Genomic DNA, 23,785 nt, shown 5'->3' with positions numbered 1-23,785 from the left:
AAAACTATCCAATTGATTTCTTTAAACTTTACATATTTCATATAGTACTGTGTACTGAGCAATATGTGAAAAAATGAGCATGGCATTGAGGGTTCGTTACCGAGCTGTGATGTGATGAGTTACCCCCCTTTCTTTGCACTCTATAAATCATGAAGAAATGTATAAAATGACCAATAAAAAAATTATTTTGCAATATGCATTCAATATCAAATGAGATTTGTCATCTAAGTTCATAGCTTAAACTTATATTAACAGTTAATTACTTCAGCATTATTAGAATTTAAAAACCAAGTTCAAATAAGTCTTAAAATTCCAAAAAATTGACAAACTTGACACACACAAATCGACACTTATTTGGTTGTAAAAAAATTATCTGTTCAATAGAATTTTTATTTTTTATTATAATAAGAATGACCAATACCATTTCTCACTAAAAAAAAATCATGGCCACATTGAAGGCAAATAAAGGCAGCAGATGGTCATTAACAACACCGCCCCGCCCCCCCCCCCCCCCGCCCCCCCAAACAAAAAAACAAAACACACACACCTTTTTAAAATTCAAAATAAATTAACAAACTTGACACACACAAATTGAAATTTATTCTAAATTAACTGCTCAATATAGTTTTTATTTCATATTATAATAAGAATTATTTGACCAATACATTTCCTCACACAGTATTTCATGGCCACATTAATAAAATGAAACAACAATATTCAAACATTTGCCAAGAAGAATGAACATGTACATGTATGTCGATCAAACACATTTGACATGAATACACTTTGATAAGGTAAACAGATGATTTAGAAATCAAATACAGTTTCAAATACACATAATGATTATTGCATATACTTATGTTCCTTACCTTAGACATATATGACCATATTTGTCTTGTACGACATAACTACAAAAGGTATAATTATGTCCCAACCTGAGACATTTAGTATTTTTTGACATGAAAACACCCAACACGATGAGAAAATAAAGCAAGGTAAAGTTACAATGTAAAAATCATGATTGCATGCATGTCATAAAAAAAAGAACCAATTCATTTTATATCAATTTAGAAATTCAATGCAAAAAAAGAACTGCAATATTACTTGTAGTAGTATAGCTATGTAACCTGTGGCATATTTCATCAATACAATATGGATGTTTACAAAATATTACAATTATATACATACTTCAAAGATAGACAAGAAATGCACTTGTATGACACTGTCCTTTTTAGCAATGCTTATTCTTCCTGTTTCTCAAAGTACAAATTGATGCCTTTTGATGTTTTTGCATTGAAACCATGTTCTGACAAAATAAACCTAACCCCTTCTTGGTTGTCTCGTTGGTATGCTAGACTAAGGTGTCCAAGTCCTAGACCAGAATTTGCAAGTTTTCTTGAATTTGCACTCGAAATAAGCTTCCTTTCAACGAGTGGTACGAATGACTTCTGAAGGACATGGAAATTGAAAGGAAAAGCATCTGTTTCTTTGTATGTGAACTTGGATACAAAAAGTTCGTAAAGATTTTTAACATCTGCAAGAGCATCATGTGCTTGGTAGGATTTTCCTAGGAGAACTTGTACGAGTGTCTGCTATTTGTAGTTGCCCACAGTTTCCTTATTGAATAACTTACGTGCTAGCCGGAGTGTGTCCAAACAATCTTGAAGAAGACCATGCTCTTGAAGTTTCTTGCTTAGAATTGGAATGTCAAAGGACAATACATTGTGGCCTACAAGAATTGGCTTTTCTCGCTTGCTAACATAATCCATAAGTTTAAGGAGAGCAAGTCTAATATCAATGCATTCTACTTCCTGTCCTCCAGAAAACATGCATCCAGATTCAAAATCATATTTCAGTCCTGTAATTTCACTTGCTTTCTTCGTTATTTCCTGGGATGGGGATATGTAAATATTCAACTCTTCTTTCCCATCAAAAGCTGCTAATTGGATTATGTCACTGTTGCGGGACAGTCCTGTTGTTTCCTAGTCAAAGACTACTGTGTTTTCACCACCAGTGAAGTTACGCTTTCCAGGTAAAGCTTCTCTATCACATGGGTTTACATCTGCTGATGAAATGTCTCTTTCGTAAGTTTTCCATTCTTTGACATAATTTGCTGACTCCCTCCAATGTTGTCTTTTCTTTGAAGGAAAATAGAAATATATAAAATTAAGAAAAACAAGTTTTACAATGTGTGCTGCATTGTACCTACTCTTTTGAAACTCATTTGTAGCCTAAATATAGGAAATTATACAAACAATACAAAAAAATCATACAGATTCTGTTTAAGCTAACAAAGCATGAAGACTAAGGTTCAGCTTATCTACTGCAGAGCACACAGACATACCGATCTTGACCAACTAGTGCAGTTTTTCCATTGCAATTGGTTAATTTCGTGATTAGTTATGCAAAATATGTAGCTCTGCCATTGAAACGAATGGTGAACACATCATTTTGTTATAAAAGTATAATGTATAAAACAATACCTTCAATAACAGGCGTCTCCTTTTGAAGGAAACCGATGCATGCTTTTTTTATGCCACAACTTCTTCTTATCCATGCTAATTCCATGCTTCTTAGAAACTTCTCCTGGAGACAAGAGGATACCATTTTTTACCTGGAACAAAAAATAGTTACAGTACCAAATAGACACATATCTGCAACTCTAAATCGTTGATATGGTACTCAACTTTTGGTAAAGAAAGAAAAGGGTCGAAGACCTATAAAGGTTGAGCTTTGACCGTAATTTATGATGATTTAGAAAAAAACTGCACATATATATTACCCAAGAGCATTCATTTGCAGTTGGGAGGTTTGAGCCAGTTTTGACCACGGAGAGAGAAACTAGTACATTATCACTATATCTTTAAATAAACAAGTACCTCTTCAATGTATGTGTATCCAACATTCTTCTGGAAGACTGCTGCTGAGTCTCTAGTTACTAGGGATGCTGTGCTGCCATATGACCTTAATTGTAAAGAAAATTAAATCATTTACACATTTAAACACCTTAAACACCCTGCTTTTGTCAAGTTCTACTTGGATAAAAAATGATAACATTTCCTAATCCTCTCATTTATCTCAATTTTACACTACTGACATCTGAGGGTTAAAATACAACAATTTTGTAAAAATTGAAAGTGACAGAAACTGGAACCTTGGACAGAGTATAATAGGTTTACATAATTACGTGGTTGTCAAAATTTATTATTTTATGAAAATAAATACATGTACTTGTATCTTCAGTATAAAATTTAGCTACATTGCCATAGTGGATTACATGATTACATCATACCTATTCTTTGGGTCCTTGCTTGCCACAATGTTGTAAAAGTTTTCATTGCTTTGTGTTGATCCAAGCTTTTGCAGCTGAGAGGCCATGCCTTTGAAATTCTCCGTTATGTTATCCAGTGCTGCTCTTAGCTGATCACCTGACAATGGTTGGCCTTTAGGAAGGTGCTTGAATCTAAAATAAATAAAGAAAAGAATCATAAACCAAAGTATACCATATATCGGCAATTTCCACTGTATTCCTCTTATGATTACCTTGGTCTAGCTTCAATGATGGTTTAAAGACTACTTATACAAGTACAAACATATATTTTCATCCACTGAGTACCGGTATGTTTTCCTCTACAAAGTCAATGTGATTGATGATTCATGCAGGCTATGAAGGTAGCTATCATTGCAGAATTTTTTGTATCACCATCAGCTAATGCAAGTTGTGCATTTATGTATTTTTTCTGTAATGTTGTCTACATTCATATCATCATGAATCACCAAAGAATGCATATAATTGTTTAAATACAATCATGTAACTCCTATTCTTTTAGCATCAAATAAACCAATTTATTGTCTTTTCTAATGATATGAAATTTGAAAAGTACCTGAATGCCTTTGGATTTTTCTGATATGTACACCATGCGGCCTCTGCACAAAGAATGTGGTCTCCAAGCATGTGAGGGACAACCATCTCCAATTTTGATGTCAGCTCTTCTTCAGAATTATGTTTTGAGGATATTGCATACATAAAGCATCTGGTCACATATGAAATTGTACCAGTTGGTTTCAGTTGTTTATGATCTTTTGCTAGTTTATACAGCTGTTTTGTCAAGTTCTTTTTCAGATGATTCTTGTCCTGCTTTTTTTGAAGGGATGGAAAGTCATTTCTTAGTCGAGCCGCAGTGGTGGAATCATTATCAGCATGTATGGTCTGAACCTCACATCCATCTTCCTTCATCCGATATAACATTGCTGAAGCCATATCTGGCTCCATGGCCTTACTAGAACCTACAACACAAAAACTAATTCATATTAATCATGTTAATACTGATAAATTAAAAGTGATATGACTTTACCTCAAGAAAATCCTTCATTTTCTTTTTCTTTAATGTTGGTCTGGACTTAGTGACACTTACCAGTATTTACATTTAAGATATCATTTATAGTAGCTCTTTGGTAGCATATATATACATGTATGCACTACATTAACATATAAACAATTTCAAGACATACAAACCTGACCAATTACTGCTGCAGTTGTGATTTGGTACTGTTTCATTTCTTTCAAAATGATACTGGCAAACTCTACATGTCTTTGACCTCACATCAAACTCAAGGACTTTTCCACTTTGAGCATCTATAACACTGGCATGACCTGTTGATTTATAAGACATTTTTTTTAACTAACAAATGCTTACTGGAGTCCATGCACACCTATTTATTAAAGATATTCAACAAATGTCTACCCTACATGTACAAAATTGTCATTTTTATAATATTGAATTTATCATTTATGTATTTAGGGCATGATGTATTTTAATCTCCATAATAATTGGATGCTTTCTCTACTAAATAAATCTAGCTTTATAACATTCAATGACAGGCAGTAATGTTCATACCAGTACTACTATTTTACTGACAGCCAGATCCTCTGGTCTGCCATCCAGCATCAAAACTCCACTCCAATTGGTCTGATGTAGCATCCATTTCTTCCTCTCTAGCTCTACGACAAGACTCTTTGGCCTGTTTTACAATTGATGCTGAGATCTCTTTTTCTTTTTTCTTTAATGTGGTGGTATCAATTGGTGGAATGTTACAGGTACTGAGAAAATTGATGACATGAGTTGGTCCCATACCAGAATGTATCATAGCTGAGGATATAAAATAATACATTTATAAGATATGAATCAGTAAAAAATAATAACAATATATGAACTTTTTAAATGAGCACTGTATGTTCATGTGATTTAGTATGCAGGTGGAAAGTTAAGTCTCAATTGGAAACTTGAAGTGACTCTGGTGTACTGACTGTACCAGTGCTCTAAACACAGAACTACAGCTGAGTTTGATATTTAGACAGTCAGATACTTGTTAACCCTATGACATATCACATAACTATGTTTAGAAAATGTTACCTTAACTATCTCCGATCCTCAGCAATATTTGATAACTCTAAACTATCCGGATGTTTTTTTAATTCCTGTCATAAATCTGCCTTTTATATATAGGCCCTATCAGTCACATGTACTTAGTATTGAAGTGTAAATGTTATGCAAAGCCATACAACGAACTGCTTGCCTTAGTGGCTCCACAGAGACCTACTACCCACCGCTGCACCGATACAAAAGGTTTTTTCCTAAATTGATTTCTACTTGTATATATATGTTATTTATTCCATTTTACCATTGTGGCCAAAATTGCAACAACTTCAAAAATTGCAAGGTTACCATAAAACAGTTTTAATTTTATTTCATTTATGAAGTTTGAAGGATACATACCATATCTGTGATGAAAAAAATACTTTGAGCCTGAGGATCAAGGAACCTTTAACTTTAAAGAACTAAATATTTCAATCCAACTAACTTCAAGGCTCAAAATTAAAAAAAGAATTACAGCAGGGCATTATAACACATCAAAATATATTAAATGGCTCGCATAGCTGTTTAAGATAGCATTTATTATTGCTAAAAATTAACTGATTTAAAAAGTTTTTGTATGTGCACACACACATATATCTGCAATGTTTTGCTCATTACGGGTATATGAGATGCATTGTAACTAGGCCTGTCCCGTGTCCCGAGACACAGATTATTCTAACTAAGCAGTGTAGTGAAATAAATAGCGTTATTGTAGGCTTGGTTATGTAAATGTTAACAATACGGTGTGTTGATGTATCTATTTCTTCGTAAATGTCCGATATCATATGCAATGTCAACAGGTGCAGGCACGTGTCAAAGTCTAGTATATAACGTTTTATATATATATATATATATATATATATATATATATATATATATATATATATATATATATATATATATATATATACACAACTGGTAATACCTGGTATAAACACACACTACTATAGTCTGTCCCAAGCTATTGTTTCCATCACAGTTTTGATGATTTTTAATAAAAATACACATACTCGTGAAATATATACAGTTGAAATTCATAAAAGGGAATATATCCAAGATATCTTCATTGAACAATTATCATTTTCACTCATAAAAATTCACAGGAACAAAAATAAATTTCTTACGTAAATTTATAATGGGAAATGTTTACATCTTTTCTCCATTCGGAAGTACTCGGGATACCTTGGGTGATTTTTCAACATAATCATTAGGGCTTATTAATGTCTGATGCAATGCAAAATCCCTGTACTGCCCGTAAACTTTCCAATTTGGGATGTGTATTGAAACCTGAAGCGGTTGAGGGGGCGTTTCAAAACGGATAATCTGGACATTTTTCATATAAATGGACGAACATAGTTTAAGCATAAAGGCATTCACGATTAGGCCTATAGAAATATCAAGCAAAAAGTTGTGGAAGCAAAAACTCGGGACAGAGTATAATAAAGAGAAAGAGAGAGAGAGAGAAAATAAGAGAGAGAGAGGGAGAGAGAGAGCAATCATGTCAAATTAAACTTACCAAGTGTAACTTTTGAATTGATATCAAAGGCACCTTTACTGTTTCTTTTTCCCGTGGAAACTGTGTTAATAAATCCACTAGTAGTGCTATCACATTTGATGTATAGCAAGCTACCGAGCCCGTAACGCTTTTCACTTTCAATATTCGACAAATGCAGCCGATTGTTACAGTGTACACATACAAGCTGATCAGCAAGGTGCTTAAGTTCCACAACCCTTCGGCCTTCATTCCACTGAATACCGTCCACACTTTCAACACATACGTTTTCCAGTACATCGAAATCGTCGAGATTGACAGATGTGTCGTCTGCCTGGGAATATGGCGCCGAATCGTTTGCATATGAATGTTCAATGTTAGGGGGGATATTATCGTTGTCGTTTTTATGAACGCTATTTAATTGTTTCATACGCCATGCCTTTTTATATTTACCTCTACTACAAAATTTCCCTTTGACTTTTAGCGGCAAATGTTGACAGTCCGCCATATTGATTACTGCATTTCCGAATTAAATAGACCGAGAAGTTCTTTTTTTAGAATTCACATGCTTTGTCACGTGATCGCTATCCATAGCTGCCTTAAGTTCAACGCCAAAGGTGGTGTGAAACGTTTTATTGACTAGTCGATAGCATTTCCCCGGCTTCAACGACACAATGAACTTTTTTGTGAAGCTCGAAATGCTTTACATAGTTTATTTATCAAATATTCATTTTACCAATTCAGTGCATATTGATTTCCCATTTCTGCATACATGTATAATGGAATCAAAAATTTAAATAATAAACCCTATATCAATTACAAACTCATACGGTGCATTATCATTACTTCGAAGTGTGCATTCGCACTGTACACTGTATATTTATACAGTACAATGTTGCTGTTCCGAATCTTTCGATGTCCGTGGTTTTTTATAAGTTTCATTGTGCCGTGTTATTGCAGCTTAAAACCGGGCTTCTCTAAACTTCAGCGAGGACACAGATTGGACAGGAAACTGATCCAGTCATTCACAGAAGTCAGTTTCCTTGACTGTGTGACGGAATGTATGGTTACACCACGGTGTAAATCTGTCAACTATTTCAAAGGGGCTAATTTCTGTGAAATCAATTACGGAAATAAGACGACAGCAGAGACTAGGTACACGGAGAGTGCTGGATGGGTGTACAGTGAAAAGGAGCATTGGCCTAAGGTAAATGTCTTAGAATCTATATTAACTAATATCTATACTCTATCCCAAACAAAGTATATATACAGCACAATTTTAAATGGCTATTTACTATTTATATTGTCTGCGACAATACTGTGGAATCATTTTTATGTAATTTGAATTTTAAGACAATTATTGAGATATGTACTTTTTCTTGATAAAATAAATATAGTGAGCATAGTGATTGAATTTAAAAATCAGGAATGAACTTTTAATTTTTAAATAGGCTGGGTCTGATCGGTACTGCAGGTTAACGTTAAGTTAGAATTATTAATTGACGAGTTACCTTTTTAATGATTACAAAGTGGAGGATAAATGTTTATATTTCTGTTTTATCAAATGGAATAAAAGTTAAAAATACGGCGAGTGTTAGGCTAGTTCCCGAGTTATCGCCGATAAAAAAAGTGCCCAATTCGGCGCTAATATTGTGATTTTATCGTATTGGGCTTCGACTGCTCTGTTTTAGCAATAACGTGTCTTAAATAACCCATTTTCTAAACCACTGATTTAATTAGAATAAATTTAAATTTTGCTGTGTTCTGCGTAATAATAGCAGCATGCGTTGTTAAAACAAACGCGTCGCTCCATGACGTCAACGTACTAACTAATATACCAAGTCAAACTATCAGTACATGTGAACATTATTATACACGTTCAGTTAGTCCATCCATAACTATCATATTTCATATTTAATAAATTGCACGTTTGATCATTAAAAATTTACTGTGATTTTAAGGGGTTTATTTAATAATAAAGATTCACCTTTAACATTTAGGAGCTGGCTGGAGCTTGTTGGAATCAACCAGACATGTAAACACAAGAAATATTCCGAGGATAAATTCTTTGAATGTGTTTTGTCAGGTAAAATCATCCGGTACTTTGCTTTAATGCAAATAGATACCATTAATAATATACATGTGCTACATGTAGATAATTGTTTTTCCTTATGCATATTGGACAAAAACTCAAGTATCAAAGAGAGCTCCTTTTTTAAATAAAAATAACTCATCTAAACAAAACTTTTAAAAACCCGTTTGTCGACAAGTATTATGTTTAAATTGAACACATTATACTATAATACTTTCAGGAATTAAAATTGTTAGATTTAGATAATTATTAATCTAACTGTCAGTTGAAGAAAATATCATAATAGACTAGAGAAATTGAAAACATTGTCATACCTTTTTGTAAAGGTAAAATTTAGCCTCTTATCCTAGGTATTAAATTTAGTGTATGTGCCTTTATTTATAAGATTGTGGAATACCCGATCAAAATGGAATAGATCTGAATACAACACGACGTGAGGACGCAATTGGTATACACAGGAGGATACACGCCTCATGTGCTGACGGATACTCCCAGTCTGGTTCAGGATGGCTGATCTGTCAGTCAAACGGAGAGTGGAAATACGACATTGTCTGTACAGGTGAATATGGGCGCACTTGATTAAGCTTCACTTGGTGTACACCGGTATACACCGGTGTAAAAATGTTGTATTGTACATCAAGTCCACTTCAATGGTGTAGTGTACATGGTTTAGGGAAGTTAAGAATGAAAATGACGGAAAAGGGTGCAGTTTTAACAAAGAATCTGCTGTTATGCAACAATTAATAGGTTTTTTGTGATATAAATGCAATAAAATAAATACACATTTCAAATTTAATGGCTTTCATGCAAACAACAACTTGCGACTTCTAATCCGTTACATTAATTAAAATCATTTTCCAAGTTTCCATCATAACATTCGTCTGCCATATTGGTTTCAGTGCTACACCCAACAACACATGCCCCTGCCTCGGTGTAGAAAAGTGTACACCCGGTGTACACCTAAACGCTACACCTTTGCACTTGATTTACAAAAGTGTCCACGGTGTACACCTTTTGGTAAAGTCAAGCACGCCCATATATGCTAATATGATATGTGAGCAGGTAAATTATTCATGCTTTAGTTTTGAAAAAGAGATGGTGTATTAAATGCATGTAAAATGAAACCAAGATTTCCAATAATGCAACAAGTAAAATGAAACTGGTTTATTATTATTTTTCGATACCACGAGTACCACATTCAGGGCACCAGCAATGCCAACAGTTAAGAATAACGCAGAGAAAGTGTTATTATGCACAATGTTTGCAAATAGTTATATTTAGCAAATAAAATGATTGACAATTGAAATGTTCCAATGAACATGAAATAAAACACGTAAAACTGTGCAAAAAATTACGCACTAAAGCATGTATAACATTTTTAAAGGACAAATCTTTTTAATAATGATATACGTAAACCATTAGAATACATCCACAAAGTATTATTCCTGGCCTCTATTTCTTATTGAAATTTAAAGTTAATTCATAGCTCTATATAAAACAGCCAGACTGAAATATACACGCCCCGTTTATTGATTGGTCCAAATCTACACCGACCTAGGAAAGATCACGGACTGCACGGAATAATCATGACGATGTCAGACTCTAAGTCTCACAGGAGGCGATTCAGCTGTTTCTTTTAGCTAACGTACTTACGTACGTTAACAGTAATTTAGTGAATTTTACTTACTTTCCATAATAAATTTATCAATAAGCTAAAAGAAAGACGTAAATATAAAAAATAAAATGCTTTTTTGATGATTCATTCGGGTTATGAAGGTAGCGATCATTGCAGAAAAAAATTTACATAACCCGCATTTTTTCTGCAATGTCGCTTCCTTCATTACCCGAATGAATCACCCAAAAAGCATTTTATTGTTTAATTGTATTAAATATTTTAACATGTTTGTTTTCTGTAATTTTTACAATGTATTTCCTTTGTTTGTTCTTTTTCTCCTGAGGTAAAGGTCTGCAATAAAATCATTATCAGGCACAACCTTCTCCAGTCTGCACTTAACTTGAAAACTTTTTTTCGGAAATGAAAAACCTAGCACACATAAATTCATTTTAACATTGAATATTCCAATGTCCTCGGTTTTAATCAATTCATATTATCGAAAATACCTAATATTTTTTATTAAAAATGGAAGACGATTAGCCTCTGTCTGAACATTGCTTATACGTCTTTTTAAATTATGAATGTCTTCTGTAATTAATGTATCATTACTTTTTTTCCTTTAAAAGATTATAAAACGTGTACATGATACTATATTTTGATTAAGAAAAGAGAAAAAAACTGCAGAGTTCTTTTTTACAAAATTTAAATTGTGTATCAATTCTGACCGAATATCATAATAATGTCGATAAAATACAAAAAAGGTTTTTTTTCTGTTAAAAAAGGGGGGATAGGGCTGTTAATGTGGTTATTATGTTCAATTTTTGTCCCTGAAAAATTTTTAACTGAGGAAAATTTAACTACTTTAATGTTTACATACGCAGAAAAATCATTATTAATATGCTAGCAAAAAAAATTTTCTTAACTAAGTAAATCAATTTTTAATGGAGAATATTTTTCAACCTTGTATCACCGTGCAAAATTCACTGTTTAATTATAACTTTATTTTGGACTTTACTTTTAAAATTCAACATCTGTTTCGTAATATTTTCTCACAGTTGATTTCTTACAAAGTTATTTATTTAGTGATTGACGCTTTTCGGACTCTTAATGTGTGTCGGTGGATGGGACATAGTAGACTTTTAACCAGTTAGTTTCTGACATGTGATTTTGTAACATGTGCACGGTATGAAAGTAAACCCTTTGCAGGGAATTAGCTGGGGAACGTCTAAAAAGCTGAACAATCAAGAAAAATACGCGGATATTAAGAAGGGTTGAAATAACGGTGAAAAATGTACTCATTCTGACTAGTAATTTCTACAGAAAATAGTGATTGGCCTTACGGGGAGTGAAATGAAGGTATCTGTGCTGAATGGGAATAGAAAAAAAAATTAGCCTAACGTGTTTTGAAAACACATCCCCTGACTACAGTGAATTGTGTAATAAAAACTGTCCCCTGCCACATTTACTTTGTTACAAAATTCTAAATAGAGGTCAGTTGCAAAAAATAAACAGTGCAAAAAATGTAGGTGATGCCTTTAGGCTATACAACGTTCGATGACACAGTAGGTTAGTTAAAAGGAAATAGTATTCCTACCGTGAAAATATATAAAGTGTATTATCAGGTATGCGTATTTTCATCAAACTTTGGTGTTTTCATTGCAAACCTTACTCTTTTTCATATGGAACCAGTTAACAATGTTCAACATGTAACATACTGATGCTAAAAAGTGTTGAATACAAGTCATTTAGCTATCCTCAGAAATTTTTAATGACAGCTCTATCTATGAAAGCAAGTTTAGCTATCAATATAGTAATTAGTATCTTCTTATCATTATCTTATTTGTTGTAATATCGTTGTCAGTTCTGCCGAACATCGCATTAGGTAAACCTGCCAAACAGTCATCAACAAAATCTGACTATAACGCCGTGTATGCAGTAGATGGCAACAGAGGAACAAACTTTCTTGTACACAAGTGTACGCACACAGATGATGGCGACGCCAATCCCTGGTGGAGGGTGGATCTGCAAGCTGTGTATTACATCACCTCTGTCAGAATACTCAACAGAGGAAAAGATCAATACACAGGTAAGTGTGAAAAACACCCAGTGTAAACTGAATCGAAATATAGTAAATCAAGAGAACATTGACGTTTTCATTTTGGTTTTTATGTCCATGCCTTTGATCAAATAAGTGAAATTTAAATTGTTAACCCCCCCCCCCCCAAAAAAAACAAAAAAAAAAAAAAAAAAACCTATTGTTGATTTGTTCTTTTGTATTCTCTGCAAATAAACGTTGTATAATTGGTATTATTTAAGAAATAAAGTACGAGTTTTCGTGAATGTTGCAGAATAACCTCCGAGGTCGAGAAATGTTGTTTTACAATATAAATTATATTTCAAACAACATTTCAAGACCGAGGAGGTTATCCTGTAACATTCACGAAAAAAAGAACTTTATGTCTATTCTACTAACAGCCCAGTATTTCTACAGATTGTTTCTCCTCTAGAGAGACGATCTACAGTGGGTCATTTTGACGGCTGTTCCGTGTAACGCCAACGGTTTTGTTAGTAATGTTTACATGTGTACCGATCAAAGTAATCACAGGCAGACGACAGACTTTTTCTTAGGATTTTAATACTCTTTACTTATTTATGAAGCATCTCTGAATCACATTCCTAATATTTTAAAGGCAATTAAATACGATTATTACTACTACACGTTATATATTTTACGTAAAAGCACGCTGTGAAAATGTGCTAGGGAGGTCCTAAGAACAGCTGCATTGATGTCTTAAAAATAAAAATTTGAGGCATTACATATTGTTTTGACTGGAACTAACACGTGAAATTGACATGGTTTTAAAACTGTTTACGGTTTGAAGTTGTACTTCCATGATCAGACAAATAGGTATTTCTGATCTGATTTACTGATGACGTTCGTGGTATATTGGAGAATAATGTCCGCGGCATCTCTTTGATCTGGGCAATTACTGTAGTAGAATTTGCAATAATGTAACACGATAGAGAAATAAATGCGTGAACAATTACCGGATGACATACATGGATGGGACAATATATCAGCTCAGTTTATAGAGTCAGAATATTGGGATTTTGAATACGCTCGAAAGTATATTGAAAATCGTTACATTTTAGGTACAGTTTTTTATTACATGTTATAAGGAATTCGAGATTCCTTTGGCTCTAACCTCCTTTATTATATACTGTACTATTGAGTATGAGGAATACACCCAACACCTGAAACTGAACACAGGTTTATGGTTATAATACTAATGATGCCTACAGGTTAAGTACTGCTGATGTTAATTTTCTTCATTCTAAAATAGTATTACAGCTCCGTGCATTTCTCACTTGGAATCATAAAAACTTGTATCGTAGTATTAAGATTTTAAAGCGATTCTTCATTATCTAGCTTAGAAATAAATGCATCTCATAGCTGTACATTTAACTATATATAATTCAGTAACTGCATTTGACAAATTTGATACATTTACATGCAAACTCTTTAATCGTATTAACATGTAAAGTATTACTTAAGACTTAAAGTATATATCCACAATGATAAACAATCCAATCAGCATGTACCATACATATAATAAAATCTTAATGTTTACTGACCTTCTAAACATTGGGACATAACTCGGTGGGTAAAAATGACTGTTTTACATGAACAAAAACATAAAAAAAGTATTGAACACAGGTATATTCTGAGAAAATGTAAACTTTATTCTAATGTTTGATTTATACCTCTATGTAGTCCAGCACATGAGCAATTTTTTATCGCCTTAATGTCAACTTTTATAACAATAATTGTTTGAAAAAAAATACTACTATGTGAATATATATGAATGAAAGAATGTTCTAAAAGTGTTATGGATTGATTTGTCATAAATAATTTTTATATGAAAAATTCGCATGAGAAACCTTTCATCGGATTTTCGCATGAGTTTTAACGAAAAGTATGACGCATGAACATCGTGCGAGCCACTTTTCCTGTAAGGGTATGCCAAAATGAGGGGGTCAAATTTTAAGATAGGAATACAAAGATAATGTGTTAAAAAACCTTCTTATCAGACATCAATCGACCAGAATACTGTTACATGTACTTGTATAGAAACATTCTAAAATAGTGCAGATTTAACTTTGTTCAAATCATGATACCGGGTTAGAGTTTTGCCACAATGGGGGTCGAAATTTATATAGTTGTGTATTCAGCCAGAAAAGATGTACACATACCGTGTATGAGAGCATCCTTGGGTAGATTTCATTCAAGTTTGTTCAAATCAAATATTCCTCCTCTATGGACGGATCTATATTCTCTGTGAAATAAGAATGTGTTGTAGTCTTTACGAATTCAACATTCTGATAGGCATATAATGTCATGCGTACACAGGTATCACTTTTACTGTCCAAACTTTTTTTTTCAAAACCACCATAATTGTTCCATCCAAAACTTCTTGAGGGAATTTTCGTTCTACGGACATCATGCTATGTAACACTTTTAGGACTAAATCATGCATTTCTAAATTGTTTCTCGTGTTGCTAGTTGTCCGAGAATCTAATTTGTTGGTCGTGAATCAGTTCGCTAAGCATTACCTAAGCATTAAAGAATTCATTTGTTGTAAGTACATGTATAATACTTGAAATGAAGATTTGTAGAATTTTACGTGTCAACACAGGTAGATTAAGGCAACTCCGAGTTTAATGACCGTCAAAATTATGATCAATTTAAAAACTGTTTATTTTTATGAAAACAGCGGGGGATATTAATACCAAGGGAATGTGTTCACCAAAATATTATTTTTCTACTTCGGAATCGACTCGATCTTTGAAGCTGGCGTGCCATAGTATCACATGACAGTTAACAATAGATCACTTTTTAACCTTAACAAAAAATCAAAAAGTGTAACACTACCCCGAAGTTCATTTGCATGTTTGCTACAATAATTCGATCGGCAATTAGTTCATGTTTATTAGTATTACTGCTAGAATCCTATTGTTAATCGCATAAAATAAATATTGTAAGTATTTATCGGAAACCCTCTCAACTTCTACAACTTCATTAAAAATGGGTTTTTTTTTCATTTAAAACAACGAAGCACAGGATTCAAGCAGCACTTTTCAAGTAGTTTAGGTCATATACCGTTAATATTTACCAAACTCATCTTTCATACTATCCGGGGTAGTGTTACACTTTTGTCTTTTTTTTGTACACACTGACAGAGGAAAGGCTTGTAAAGCCATAAAAATGTCGATCTGCTTACCTTAACACACTCGCTGATTAAACAAAATATCCATGCCTGTATTATCCTGATTATATCCTAACTGGCACTCATCTAAATCTTAGGTATCTGCATTAAATAAGTTTTATTTCGGCATTGTTTAGACTGCATTCCGATGATTTATCTCCCGACATGATCTTCTCTATTAAACATGCTTGTGACGTCATCAATGATAATTATACGTAATAAAGAGAAATCGAAGATATATTCAGTTAAAGTTTCTAGTGATATTTAATGCCTGTAGTTTTTATAGCGAGTGCAGCTCGCCGGCGAGCAGCGCCAGAGAGAAGCAAGCTCTACCGGCAAGGCGTGTGTGAATAGAATATTCGGAATAGTTGCTCATTCATTCAACGGATTTTTTTTTGGCGTCAGTAAATCGGACCACATGCGCGGATCCAGAAAATTTTTCCAGGGGGGGTCCGAAGGATAATTGTGTTTGCCGGGGGGGGGGGTCGGGTCCGAGGCATATTTTCGCGATAATTTTACTATGTAAATTAAATAAATTTTCATTTTCCAGGGGGGGTCGGGACCCCCCGACCCCCCCTCTTGATCCGTGCATGGACCAGTAATGCCTTGTTTTAATCGTCCTAGTAGTTCCCTGTAATCATGGCAATTTTTATCACTTCACACTCTCACGAGAATCAGCAAGACAATATAAAAACATTAACGATGTACATAAATATACATCAGTGCTACCTCTAAAGTTCACGTCAGTACACTCTCAATCAAAAATAATCGAGTGACGTCACAGAAGTTAACACATATTGATCCGATAGATTTTTTCGGCGTCAGTAAATTTTGACCTACAATTCATAGTACCAATGGTTTCCAACCTCACGTTCTCGCGAGAATCAAAGTACAACTTTTTAGAAGCATATACTAGTATAAGATGTGTAATTTTAAGAACATCATGCTTTTTTAAGTATATAAAACAGTATACTTCGCGTACTTTTATTTCTCAGGGGAGTTTTAAAGAGTCAGGCGACACTTAACCAACGTCAGCTTTGACGTCACAATAAGCACTGATAAGGGGAAATTACTCTAATTGAAGTTTTTGTAAATCTGCTGAAATGACCAAAATCCTCTCAAAATCTTGCAAAGGCTAAGCTAAAGAACATCTGAAGAATAAGGACATTTCTTCAGATACATAAATAAATAAATTATAACAAATCTTATAAACTATGAATAATGAACATTTACTGAAAAATAGGTATTTTTTTTTGGCATTCAAATTTTACGTTGTTAATTTTATTTTTATTGATTTATTTTAATTCATTGTTTGATCAATTGCTGCGCTCGCCCCAACGGTCGCACCGTAAAACATATTAATTTAAACCAGAGATAAAGTTAAAATCGACAAGTTTCTGAGTAAAATATGACATCATGCTGCTTATTGTGACGTCATAACGATCAAAGGAATTTGATCCCTGAGAGTTTCCTTATCATACCCGCGAAACTCGCTCTTATTAGTCCCCTACCGGTTTCACCGGAGGAGACTATAGCTTTCCTCTGCGTCCGTCAGTCCGTCTGTCTGTCCGTCCGTCCGTCTGTCTGTCCGTCCGTCAGTTCGTCCGTCTGTCTGTCCTACTTCAGTTTTCCGCACTTTTTTTCTTTATGCATTTGAGGAATAATATGAAACTTGCTGAACAGCTTCAAAATGTCAAACTACAGATTAAGTTTACACTTTTGTAGCGTCTGATTGACATATTTTCGAGAAAATTAATTTTTTATATTCCAATGTTTTAATGTTCGGGTTCGTTATCGGGTTCGGAGTGTAACTGAATAAACGAGGTCAGTATGTAGTCAGTATACTGTGCGTTACTTGTACCATTCATTTCCTGTACCATTCCTTTTATCATTTCTAACAAACAAATGGATTCTATAAAATAGTGTCAAGCATTGTGTTGTAAATTTAATCGGCAGGGTTTTTTTGTATTATTATTACAATCGGGTTCGTTGTCGGGTTGGGCTGTTTAACTGTTTGGTTTGATTCGGGGTACAGAAGACGGTAAGAAATGATATTGTACATAACAGTGCATTGTTTTCACAAATTTTTACCAGCGAATACAGAATAGACTTGGCGAAATTACAGGAGATGAAATAAAGAGTATGATTTTACCCATTTCCTATTTAATTTCTATATCAACTATATAGTTTTAATTTCCTCTGTTCTTTTATCCCTTATTAAAGCATGACATCTCGTTTACAATAGCTCTGAAATAGTTCTGTGCTTGGAAGCTTTCATAGAATAATACAAACCGGTAGGGGACGTGTATTGCTTATGCAATACTCTCAGAATGCTTGTTATATCAAGAGTTCCGATGGCGTGTTTGGATAGACTTGCATATAGATACATGTGCATGAGCACATAGAATTAATACCTGAATAGAAAAAAATGAGTTGAATAACTTTATAACAGTTGATAACTGTCTAGACTTTAGGAGTGAAAAGCCATTATTTTTTTCACAAATATTATTACATTCCCCTGCGATGGTGTACATGTATGTTGCTTTTAAAATCATTAACGCAAAAAGTAAAAGGCTTCCGGCCACGACCACCTCATTGTAAAAGCAAGCACACCATTCACAAATCTTGCAGCTGTATTTTTTAAACAGAACCGTGGAAAAAATAAAGCGTTCTGTTAAAAAGCAAACTGAACCGATCCGTGCAACTAGTGTAGTAGCATGCTGTAGTGTTCTGTACATATCCTAAATGGCCATAAACTGACTTATTTTAGATGTGTCATTCCGGCTGCGTGATATTACCGTCACTGTTGGTCTGACAAAATCAGATGTGAACACTCCCTGTGGTTTCTTTGCTGGTCCCGGTACTTTGTCACAGCTGGTCGTCATCGACTGTCCGACATCAACACAGGGGAGATTCGTAAAGATCTCCAAGACAACAGAGTTTCTTACTCTTTGTGAAGTTGACGTGTTTGGCGTCCCCGTCTAATCATCAAATGATTTGGTGTCATAGATGAGAGGTTTCCGTATAAAATTACATGCATTAGTTTGTGCATCCCGGATGATTTATTATGTATCTTTTTTTTAATTCAGCTGGACAAGTCTTACTTATGCCTTCAGTCAGTTCAAGCAGACATGTATCTTTTACAACATATACCACAGCATACAATGTGACAAAGCACTGAAATGTTATTCCACTGCTTTGGAATCCGATACCGTAATATATAATCTTATTTATCATATCATAACATAGCATAAAACATGATTTAACTCTCTTTTAAATGATTTTATTTTTAAGGAAAATGTAATATTACAGATGAATGGTACACTTTAGCTTCTTATCATATCAATTCAAATGTTTTGAACTCTTCTGTATACAGAGGCGTTTTCGTTCAAATAAGCCTTTCATTTTAAATTTTCATAGCGTAGCATACACATTTCATAGCATTTCATAACTATAGCATAGCATACTATTTATAATTTTAAAAACAATAGTATAGCATATCATTGAAATAATAATATAATAATAGTTGTAAAAGACATGCATGATTTGATTGTTTACATGTATATGTTTGGTATGTTGCGTGATGACTCTATCTTATCTCATTTACATGTATAATACTACATACACTGGATATATTGACTGTGGATCTCTCATGTACCTTTATATGTATCAACATTTACAAAATTCGTTTGAATCAATTCGTTTTTTTTAATATTCTGTGTTATTAATGTTGTGTCAATAAATAACAACTGCGGTTTTTTTTTTGTTCTTTTAAATAGGACAGTGGATAGGACATCGTAACCATTGACCAAGAGAATATCTTTTAGTAGCTTGTGTCTTTAGATTAAAAATAATTGATGACGCGTTGAAGCATTACATTTTTCAAAACATTTTTCAAAAATGTTTGTGCTAGCAATTTGTTTTTTTTATGAAAAGCAGAAGAATTTTGAATTAATGTAAAAATGGTCAAAGAAGGAAAGGTTTATGATCCATTTAAAAGAAAAGTTAAATATAAATAATGAAGTTTGCTAACTGTAGTATATGCATATTGTAGACTGCTAACTTTACAAAATGTTCACTTGACTACAGCGTAAAAAGCATGCATTGCATTCTAAATATAGTATGCACCAGTTTGTACAGTCAGCAATCTACAATATGCATATACTTCCATTGGTGGGGATAAAATCATGAAATGCGGTATAAAATAAATGTTTTCACCATATGGAGTAAAATATGGATGATTAAATAACAAACCAACTTTACTTTTATCATTCACTATCTTTACAATAATTTAAAAAAAAAAAAACCACTGTAAAAAATATTGCAGATTTTAATGCTTACTGATTACAAAGGACATAACTGTGCTTGTATGGTCGCTATCATCATCATTGGAGCTGCTAGGAGAGGAGGTAAAGAGGGTTCTTGTGGTTGAGTCAAAATCTGGTTGATCGGTGATGATGGTGTGGGTTCTTATGCTGAAAGTAGTTTAAAAGTGCCGAAATATAAAATTTATTAATGTCATATATAAAACATTCTTTCAGGTGGATTTTTGTATAGCTGCAATATATAGCCCCCTCCTGATTTTATTTGGGGGGAGAGGGCTACAACTCCATAGAATCTTCGTAATGGTGTAAGTGTGGGAGTGATTTACTCCCGCAACGATTTCGGCTCAAATTGTATGACAATAACCTTGCATTCCTTACCTGAATTCAAAGATTGTAGTTGTGTCTGGCATAAATAGGTCCAAAAATATCAAGTATAGTCCATATATCGATTATTTGTCGTGAATGTCATTAACACAAGTTGGAATTTGTAAGCCATGTTTACTGACCTTGATCGGTTTATTTTGGGACAGCCAATGAGAATTCAGTGCGGATCTTGAACTGAAGATAGGAATTCCCCCATTTTTAAACATAATTTCCCTAAATGATGTTTTAGTGATAGAATGAGGAAAAATCTCTTATTTACACTTACAGTCACGTTATCAGGCCCACCAAAATTCCTAGCGTAAATCCCGTAAAATCACCAAAGAACTGCCATGGCTGCTGAAAAAGACGACTAGTAAACATGCTCTTGTGTTTTATCTAGTTTTGATTTTTAAACGGTTATTTTGTTCAACCTGAATTTTAAAAATCATTTAAAGGAAGTCAGATTTAAAAACGATCTTTTTTTACCGAAGTCGGTCGCAATAAAAAAAATATTTTTGCACCAATACGGAGATCCTATGGAATTGTAGCCCTCTCAAGTAAACATCATATATCAAAAAAATCGGAGAGGGCTACATTATTGCAGCTAATTTTTGTACAGTTACACACTGTACGATCAGTGTAACTTCATAAAGAAATAATGAATATCACTATGTGCTTTAAAGGATGAAAAATATGCCTGACTAATACTAAGATAGAGGAGAGGAAGTGATGTGTGTTGTTTTGGCGCGTTTGCTGTAGGTGGTTGAAGTATGCAGAAATATCAAATTAATTAGTTAAAAACCATGTTCTATTTCAGTTCAGATCAGTGGTTCTTGGACGAATTGCGCGGTTGTCATTGACAACCGGTGCTGTAGCTAAGTAGTAATCCACTACATTTCCCTTGCATTTTGTTGTTTACTTAATTTTTTTTTGTTATTAGTTTTGATTCATTAATTATCATATCATCAAATTAATCAAAGTCACTTTAACATCTGATAATAATTGCTGCTGTTCTTTATTGAGTATGAACAAGTAATCCGGAAATATTAAACTGGAAAAGAACAGAACACCGTTCCATTTAGAATACTTTTTTAATAGCTTGATTTGAATTACTGGATTTTGCTAGTGCAATCATGAAGTTATTCATAAAACCATTATGATCTATACTTCGGTTTATAAGACTAATATTTTTTTTATTTATCATTTTGTAAAATTTACACCGAAATGACATTAAAGAAACCGACCCATGGCATTGATATTATAACCACATAAGTGCATTTTTTTAGGCAACAGAGGGTTAACATGATCGTGACGACATAGCGTCCCTTCTAAAATGATTTGTTATAGGTTCAAACATTACCGACATTCGTAATCATTGCTTAATTTTGATTTAAAAACTTGTATGATTTATAAAATATTCATTTCAAAATGTACTATTCCTGTATATCAATTAAAATAAATTACCTTAAAGCACGATAAGGGTTGTAATAAAAAAAAAGCCCTGGACTGCATTTTACAAAAGGACTAACGACAAAGTCGTAAATGTTTACAGACTCGTAAAATGTTCTTTAAAGAAAAAAATGACATAAAAACCATTTGCCCATTATTTTATTTTCGAGCCATTAGAATAAATCATTGATTAGTTGTTGATTAGATACCATTCATTAATTTGGTCGTAAGTTAGTTTGTTAAACACAGCCCTGAATTATAAATGAGACTATCAGGTTTCAATATTGATTAAACGTTATTAGCTGTACATCAAACAAAATTTGCAAAAGCTATGTTTTACTATAAATAATAATAATTAGTTCAGGTAATTGCAATGGTACTTAGGGATTTAAGTAATACGGTGTGTTGTTTTAGGGGGGGGGGGGTCACTGTAAATCAATAAAATCAATGAAGATGCAGATGACTACCATGCAAAAAGAAACGCTGGAGTTAAATCATAAATCTGCATACTGAAATATAACGATCAAGAATTAAAATTTCTCCAAAGGTTGCTCATTCACATTTTGTCAAAAGCATTATGTTAAAAGCTGGAAAGCATTTAAAAGAAATGTTGATTACTGTATTTTTATAAAGTGAAATCATCACTATTTATAGACTGGCAACTATGAAATGAATAACATTTTGCTAAGAATATGAAATATACCGATTACAAACTTTGAAATAGTACCGGATAACTATAAATTTTAAGTTAATTCCAGGTACATTGTACCAAATGAATTTGTAGGAGACAATGCATCATGACATAATCAAAGCATGTATATCAACTTCGAGCTTATTCCTAGGCTCATATGTTAAAATGATCAATGTTTCTTGTGCAGAAGTAAAATACAAAGATAAAAATGCTGAAAGAAACCCTGATTAACTAAATAAGGTTGACCCAAACAATAACCAACATTAGTTAGTCTTATGCATCAATTTTTCCCCTCAAAATTTACCTTTGCCTCTTAAATCGCAGCCCATCTATTATTGTCATGTGATACTGCTCAATGACTTTCTAACTGTATAGTTGAAAGTTAGCCACATTTCAACTTGACTTCTACTGTTCTGAAACCTGGAATTTCTCAGCTAACACACCTTTAATTAACTGCAATTTTTTTTTTTGCTTTTGTTTCTCTCTCTCGTTTCAGTATTATGCAGTAATGTTTTCCGCCTTCTACAATCGGTTGGAGAAGCGTCGGTCAAAACAATTTGACGCATTTTTAATAATAAAATATGTACTTGAAGGTTGTAGAAATACATGGTAACAAAGAACCATTTAACCAACTGAAATTGGCGCATGCTAAAGAAAGTGTTACAAATTCCCGAATCCCCGGTGTATTCAATATCTCTCTCTATCTCTCTCATTATCATTATTGAATAGCCTCATTGGCTTGGCTTCAAGAATGGTAGAAAATGAACTCGGAGTAATAAATATATTCCTGCATTAATTAACTGTTTCCAAATGTTTTGTTCATGAACATGTTAAGAGTTTAGAGTATAAAATTTATGTAAGAAATAATAGTTTTTATACCAAGGATGAGTTCGGTTTATGGTTTAATTATTACAGAAATTTTAGAACAAGTAATAATTACATGTATTTAAATATATGATTTTTTTAAAAATGTATATGAATATTGAAATCATGAATGATGAACATATAAATTCACACTTTTGTTAATGTTGTTTTGTGGAAGTTAACGTACGTGATTTATTTGACAACCAAGAA

General features: G+C 33.3%; 3 pseudogenes; 1 reads left to right on the top strand and 2 right to left on the bottom strand.

Moving 5' to 3' along the window:
- The window catches only part of LOC128169113 (uncharacterized), a 113,537-nt pseudogene that overhangs the window by 16,819 nt on the left and 72,933 nt on the right, over positions 1-23,785 (bottom strand).
- Positions 565-4,643, bottom strand: LOC128169120 (uncharacterized; annotated as a pseudogene).
- LOC128169114 (uncharacterized) lies at positions 7,757-18,890 on the top strand (annotated as a pseudogene).

This window comes from Crassostrea angulata, unplaced genomic scaffold (genome assembly GCF_025612915.1).
Source record: "Crassostrea angulata isolate pt1a10 unplaced genomic scaffold, ASM2561291v2 HiC_scaffold_98, whole genome shotgun sequence".
Classification (NCBI taxonomy): Eukaryota; Metazoa; Mollusca; class Bivalvia; order Ostreida; family Ostreidae; genus Magallana; species Magallana angulata.
The sequence above is the reverse complement of the archived record's forward strand: the minus strand, read 5'-3'. Positions and strand labels throughout refer to the sequence as shown.